This window comes from Benincasa hispida, chromosome 10 (genome assembly GCF_027475165.1).
Source record: "Benincasa hispida cultivar pf3 chromosome 10, pf3_genome.v1.1, whole genome shotgun sequence".
In the NCBI taxonomy this organism is placed as follows: domain Eukaryota; kingdom Viridiplantae; phylum Streptophyta; class Magnoliopsida; order Cucurbitales; family Cucurbitaceae; genus Benincasa; species Benincasa hispida.
In genome coordinates this window covers 31,376,666-31,384,706 of record NC_143487.1, presented here as the reverse complement: position 1 = coordinate 31,384,706, position 8,041 = coordinate 31,376,666, and the positions used below count along the sequence as shown (strand labels likewise).

At 33.7% G+C, this 8,041-nt stretch overlaps 1 long non-coding RNA gene across 1 annotated transcript; it reads right to left on the bottom strand.

The window, feature by feature from the left end:
* Positions 1-525: 525 nt before the first annotated feature.
* LOC120087590 (uncharacterized) lies at positions 526-3,388 on the bottom strand. The gene is made up of 5 exons (XR_016523694.1): positions 3,248-3,388; positions 2,858-2,916; positions 1,276-1,408; positions 833-1,066; positions 526-754 (listed from the first exon to the last, which is right to left on the bottom strand). It is a non-coding gene; the product is annotated as an uncharacterized LOC120087590 (long non-coding RNA).
* Between the last annotated feature and the right edge of the window lie 4,653 nt (positions 3,389-8,041).

Here is an 8,041-nt window from a genome sequence, read left to right as displayed (position 1 = left end):
CAAAGATCGTGTTATAAAAGGTCTTTAATGTCGGTCCAAAACCGACATTATAGATTACCAAGATTTCAATGTCAATTATCTTTAATGTCGGTTTTCAACCAACATAGCTTTTCAACCGACATTGAACATTGTCTTTAATGTCGATTTTCACCTACCTTTATTGACAACTATCCGTTATTAAATGTCTGTCATGGTTTTGTTATTGAAAATTCTTTTTTAAAAAAAAAACACTAATACTTTTTTTTCTTACACGCGTGCAAATTTATAATATTTTTCTTTTATCACTACAAACACAAAATAAAATCTTGATTGCTATTATATATACAACTCAACTATAAACAAACACAACCATTAACTAATTCATTACAAAGAAAGTGACAATTTGTTTAACTAACCTATAAATAAGTTATATTGATCAATATATATAAAGCTCTAAAGTCTAAGAATCTAGAGAGTTGGTTGTCTATTTTGAAAGGTCATATATAGATACATCCAAAAAGAACAAAACTAAAATAATCGTGCAACTAAACTAAAATAATTTTGCAATTGAATCTCGTCATACCAACAAAATCCTACCAATCTGGAGGTTTTTCCTAAAAAAAACATGCATTTCTTAGCATATCGAAAATTACGGTTAAAAAGTATAAAAAGTAAACATCACTGAAAAGGTTCAATAGATAATTTAGGTTAAAAAAGAAGCTTTATGGCAGGAGGATCATCAGCAACAAGCTTTGCCAACTCTCGGCGTAAGTACCTAAAGATAATTGCTTGGTGTCAAACATGCATTAACAGTTACAATTTAAATTCAATGAAACTAGAGATGCTAACAAACCGTTCGAGTTTTCACCAATCACAGTAGTAAAGCAAGCGTCCATCATTTGCACAAATCCTGCAATTATGATAAACTGGAGACTTGCACGAAAACTTCTGCACAAAAAGCTCTCCAGAAGCTTTTTTAGTTTCTATCATTATGTTTAGATACTGTCATCATTTTTGGATTATACTTAACCAATAGTGCATAATTAAATATAGAAAGGGGACGGCTACCATTAGAAGCTATGCAGTTCTGTAAATCACCAAAAAAAAATTATCAAGGTCACTTCTAATGGAGAAGACAGTGGATATCAGCCAAATGGCTGCAAACAACAGGGGAGGCAGTCGATGTTTTATCAAGGTGGCTGCTCATTTAATATTACTAGACACAAAAAGGTAATACCAACTCTTCTTTAATATAACTACATGCATCAAAATTAGCAGTAAGCATAAAAGACTAACCAGCTCTAGCCTCTCATTTCCTTGTTTTATCAAGTATTTCTGTACTTTTTTGGAATCCCATATTGTTTAATCAGATGCCTTGCCAAGTCTTCAATGACTCCACCTTGGACCATAACTTCATACCCTTTTTTACCTGAATTTGTTTTTCTAAAATGCTTTAGGAGAATCAATATATTCAGAATGTGAACAATAAAAATCAATAGTACATTCCTCAATATGTTAATTATAACAGTTCAGTATAATAAAATCCTAAATAAAACCATCAGCAAGACAGAAAAATCTTATAACAATTTAAAAAGAACAATCCGTAATCACAAGTAAATATGGAATCAATCAATCTAAACTAATATTTCCCCCAACTCATCGAAATATGAATGCATTGAATCAATCCATTTGCAAGAAAAATCAACAGTTGTTATCAATGCAATTAAGGTATGGCCATATTCAAATTTTGAAGGACAGCATCAATTACATAGATCACCGCATGTGCCTCTTCATAATACTTTTAACCCCCACCCTATGATAAATAACATATTGAAATCCCCTTTTTTAACCCCCACCCTCAACCCCTCACAAAGATGAAAGAGAGAAATATAATACTGCTGAACTCAAGTAAAAACTTTCAGACTTTACATAATGTATTTTGCATCAAGAAAGCTAGCACCAAAAGAATCTGGCAAACTTATATATAACTACAAGATGGGGGTTTACAATAGGTCAAACCAAAACATGCGTGCATTGCATTTAAAGATTTCATATAACAAGACTTTGCTCATTGCATATTCACACCCGACCTCCCAAATCCCAGAAGACAAGCTTTGCATTCAACACCTCAAGACACCCAATATCGAGTATCCAACAGTTAGAACAATCTGATAAGGGGATAGACCTTCCAAGTTTGAGTATAAGGAAAACTTCAAAATCTTCCTTCATATCAACAATCAAGCAATTAAACCAATAATAAATATTATCCACTTTAATCCATATAAACTCCAGTTTAGGTTCTCAAAGTGTCTAAAAAATTAAGTCGCATTCTCCATGAAAAAGAAAACATTTCTGAGAATCACAAGAATTCAAAAGTTTGACGATGAGAAACAATCTCAAATGTATCATCTAAAGGGCAGTCTCTATGTTTGATGCTCAAATTTATGGTAGTAAAAAGAGAAATTAAAAAATTACATCAAGAAATAAATTTTGACAAAGGGCAGATTTTATTCTCGAGAAGTTCCTGTTAAATGTTGTGTAGAAATGCCCCATTAGATAAGACATTCAAAGTTCCCACAACCGGATCTCCAGGCTAAATAAAACACCCAACACAATAGCGAAACAACAGTAAGTTGCAGAGCTATGGCCTTTGCGTTTGATAAGATAATTTTCCCAAAAACCATGAAATAAACCAACAATAACAAAATCCTAACAATAAAAGACTCAATCAAGCACCAAAGAAACGGTCAGAACCTAGATTCCTCAATCATGAACAAAAATGAAATACAGATCACACACAAAATTCCTCAACGATGGAAACAGAAATTAAGGAACAAACAAACAGAAAAACAGATTAAAGGGCAAAAATAGTAAGTACCTGATCACAAATTTCGCCACAGATATCATCGGATTTCGTGGAACAATAATGGCCTCCACCTTCGCCCATCATGCACCACATTTCTATCAGTGAAAGAAAATAAAAAACAAAAGACAAAAAACTGGGTTCTCTTCTTTCGTGGGATATGAAATTGGGTTAATCGTGGATTGAAGAAACAATCAAGTCAAGGGTTAGAGATCGATTGAGCAGAAAAAGGGAACCGACGGTAAGGGAATTAGAGAAAGAAGAATACATATATAAAAGAATAAAACATGTATTTCAGGTAGAAGATGAAATAGAGCTAGGGTTCAGAACAAGCCACAAAAGGAAAATAGTATCCGTAAAAGGAATACATATATAAAATAACAAAATCACAGAGTGAAGACGTACCTCGCTTAACTTTTCCAACGTAGCCAAAGCATTGGCTTCTTGTTTAGGTTTACCAAAAAGCCATTAAACATTGTTGAAGCTAAGCAACAAGAATCCTCTCTCGATTTTCTGCAACAACGTAGCCAAAGCATTGGCTTCTTGTTTAGGTCTAGGTTTTCTAGTGGTGGGTCGGGAGAGATGAGAAAATGGTGAAGGTTGAAAGAGAAAGGAGTGGGAGTTGTTTGAGAGAGAGATGGAAAATTTCACAAAATTATCCAAAAAATCAAAATTTCTTCTACCAATAATCTCTTCTTAAAAACTTTTCTCCCATTGACATTTTATTCCTGTAAAATTCCAAAATTACCTCCAAATTTAAAAAGCCTTCTGACCATTTGGTATCTGTGCGCTTCTATGAATACTTTACAACGATAGGTCCCTTCATTTTCTTAATTTTCTTCTCAAAGCAGCATTTCTCTTCGAAGAATTTTCTCTCAAATTTGCTCCCTTTTTCTCTCCGAACTAGAGTCGAGCACTCCACGCAGGTTTCTCGTCAGTCGTCTCTATGCACTTGCCACCGTCGTCGTGATTTGAAAAGTATGAGACTCTTCTCCTTGAAGAATGCATGTTGATATTCAAGGTTTGACAATCTTTTAGGGTTTAATCGCGTATTCGTTCGTAATCGATCGTTGACAGGAGGATACTAAGCGAGCATTTGGAGAATATTGAGCGAATATTTAGATATTATTATGCATCAGATATAAGCGATCAAATAGTGAATACTAAGTGATCGTTTAGATATTTATTATGTGATCGTTTAGGTTTATACCGTGTAATCATTTAGGTTTATACCATGTGATCGTTTAGGCTTACTTCATGTGATCGTTTAGGTTTACTTCATGTGATCATTTAGCGCTGTTATACAATCATTTAGTTATACGTAATCGTTTAGATATATATTGTGTGATCGTTTAGGTTTATACCATGCGATTGTTTAGCTATCTGTTATGCGATCATTTAGCTAACTGTTACACGATCGTTGAGATATTTGTTATGTGATAGTTTAATTTTTGTTATGCGATTGTTTACTAACTGTTGTAATGTTCACGCTTGTCATATTGGTAAGATGGATGTCCCTGCTGAGAAATATTTTCTTGCTACAGTCTCTTGCCAAGTCCACAAAACTACCTCTGTGATTAAGAATAAATTGACAGAAGAACAGATGAGACTATATAGAAAAACGGCCTTTGGTCCACTGTTGGATATAGATCTTGTTTTTAATGGATAACTTTTGCACCACATTCTATTAAAGGAGATAGCGGTTGCGAACCCAAACATTATATCATTCAACATTCTAGGGAAGAAGGTAACTAGAAATGGATTTTTGAACTCTATGGCGTCAGGATAAAATTCTTTCTACTGACATATCATGCATGGGCAAAAAAGACCTGTTGATATAGCTTCTGTAGACAGAAATGACTTTTTGCCCACACTTTTTACTTGGGTTGGTAGTACTGATGTAACGTCGATTTGCGTGGGCAGAAGCTATGGTGACTGATTGCTCTTCACGATTTTTATAAGATCTGTTGATGTTTTCTTGCATCTGCTGAGAGTAAACACATTGTAATGTGATCTTGTTTTGTTGTAACCAACAATTGTTAAAAAGAAACTAACAAAATTTTGAACCTTAGCTAAATATTCCTCCATTGGCATTATCTTGGCAGTATTTCTTAAAGCATAGGTCTTAAAAGGGCATCCCATAATTCCTCTGTCATTTGACAGTTGAATATTTGAACAACATTTTCTTTTGTCATCGAACCTAATAACCACCAAAAGAGCAGCTTGTCTTGTTGTATCCATTTGAGAAATTTTGGGTTTATCTACTTCAGAGCAGATTCATAAAGTTTAGGTTTATCTTCATCAAAAACTTCTCTGGCAAAAAATTCATCTGGAATCTTTGGATCTTCATTGATGTGTTCTTCAAGTCCATGACCTTGTATCACATAAAGTACTTGAAATTTCAAGCAACCTCAGGTGGACAGAAGATAACTGTGATCGAATGGCTCAAACGATGTCAGACGTCAAAAACTTACCTACAAAAATGAAAATCGTTACAGGCTAAGTCGTGGAGCTCACTCTTTTTAAGACGTTTCGAGACTCTCCCTTGTGCAAGAAATTCAACAATGGTTACGTCGTCTCCAGGATAGAACAACCTAGATAATATTGTCTCGAATGGAACTGCACTGGACCAATAAAAAAACTCACATCCTTTAGACTTTTTGCTTGGGAAACAAAAGTGAATCAAATAATAGAGAGAAGAGAATGAGAGGACGAAACGATTGATTTCTTCCTTCTGAGTACTGAAGGTCATAACTCCTGCCAACCTGTTTCTTAGGATCTCTAGTCTACAAGCTAGGTTTTCCTCACAGACGATTTATTTTTTTATAGGCATGAGTCTCATCCTTTCTGAGGTTTTGAAAACCTTCTCTCTGGCTAGTTCTTTTATCAAAGGGACTGTCAAGTTTTCATCAGTCCTCATGTGATTCACTCTAATTACACTAGTAGTAAGGAACTCTATAATGGTACTGTCGTTACGACGGATCTGTCGTATTTTTCCATTGTGATAACGGTTCTAATTTTTTTTTTTTATTATTGCAGTATTATTGCAATGGATTGATATAACAACATTTGATATGTATGGAAAATCTATCCAGATTGATATTTAGTCGTTGGTGTAGAAGACTCACTAGTTCACTACAAAATATATCGTGTCTAATCTTTAGACCTTTCATGTGACAGCCAACATAGTTACTTCTGGTCTAGTCCCACTCCCCACCATAGCGTACAAAGATGCAAAGTAACGTCATTGATATGCAATACTCCAATTATAATAATTGATCAAACATTAAAATTACATAACCAAAAATATGTGTGATAAACAAGCGTGTACCATGATGTGTACGATTGTATATACAATGATATATGATCTTGTACGCTATGGTACACGATCGTGTATACAATGATATACGATCTTGTATGCTGTGGTACATAATCATGTATGCTATTGTATAAGACGTATATGTTGTGGTATACGATCATGTATGTTGTGGCACACGATCATATACCTAATGATATACGATTGAAAATACAACGGTACAAGATTGCATATATAATGGTACACGATCAGAAAAATAATAGTGTATGAATTTCTAAAATCTTTTGTTAAAACTTACAGTATTCATTTCTAGGTATGTAGAATGATCTTCTTCGAAGAATGCTGGTTGTAGACCCTCAAAATAAATTGATTGGAGTTGAAAGCGATCAGTATTCGACTAAAAGTGATAGAGCAATGGAGAAAATGATAGTGTTTTAGTGAAAAACTGAAGAGATGAAATGATATTCGTTTACTTGTCCCATGGTTAAGATCCAATAGCATTGAATTCTACTGTACAATATTGATTGAGAATAAATGGTTGCATTAAATTGTAGACCATCGGTGGTTGGAAAGGAAGATCAAAGAATGAAGAAGAGTAGGAGAGAAGCATTTAAAACCAGGGATAAAGATGGCATTTCACATGTGAAAAAAGTCGATGAGAACAAAATTTTTAGAAAGATGTCATCTATAGAAAAGTTTTTGCTTTTTAGATTACTTTATGAAAATTTCCCTTTAAGTGGATCTAGGTCCACTATCAAACGTCAGCGAATATTTCTCCATTGATATCAGCAAAGCTCTCAAGTATACACAGCAGTAGGTAATAGCCAGAACCATAAAGGAAATAATTCTTACAATACAAGGAAAAACAGTGAATTAATCACTCTCCCTCAGGCAAGAATTACACCCAGAAAACTAAACCCACAGCTCTCTATTCTCTGCAAATTTGACACTCTCAGTGAACTCAAAAAGAAGGAGAAGAATCAAAATAAAAAGCCCTTGAGCGTTATATCACTAAAACCATAACAAACTCCATGTGCATCTCAGCTGATGAAGGCCTATGACAATGGGATGACCAAGCCCATATTATTCTGGCCCAATCAAATTCCTTCTGGAAGAAATAAGAGTCTCTTCAGCCCATGAAGATGCCTCAATGCAACCCAATACACAAGCTCTGTCAAATGATTTATGTTACCAATATTTTAACATCTAGCTATAGACTATATAGTAAAAGGGATGTGAAGCATACCTATATGATGTGATTAAATTCATTGGGATGCTGCAAATTGGTTGATGCATTTGCTGATATGATATATATCTTTTACCGACAAAGGCGCAATCATGCAAAGGCTCATTCATCTTAAAGCACTTCAACCCACAGGAGACCTGTCTTGGAGATCCATTCAATTTATTGGTCATAATGAATATATTAATCATAATCATTAAAATCCAATTTATTATGGAAATGGTATTTTGTTCTTATATTTTTAGTACAATTAATATTGAGTAAGTAGATTTGAATCTCAACCTCATAGAAAGACATATATACTAATTATTACTTAATTATGCTGCTTGATCTTAATGGCAAAAAATGAAAGTCTTAAATTCGATGATAAATTCAACAAATTTGGTCAATTATCTATTATGTGAGATATGATTGACACTGAATTATTGTTTGGTTAAAATAAATTTTAAATTATTTTTTAGTATTATATTAAAATTAGTTAGAAGAACAAAAGGACAAAATGTATATTTTAATCAACCACATGGATTGAAAGGCCTTTCGTTGACATGAAAATCAATGTTTTCCCCTCTTTTTCTTTCCTTTTCTAAAACCATTTTCCCTTTTTTTTTTATTGAGTACAACTTTTTTAAAGCTAATACAA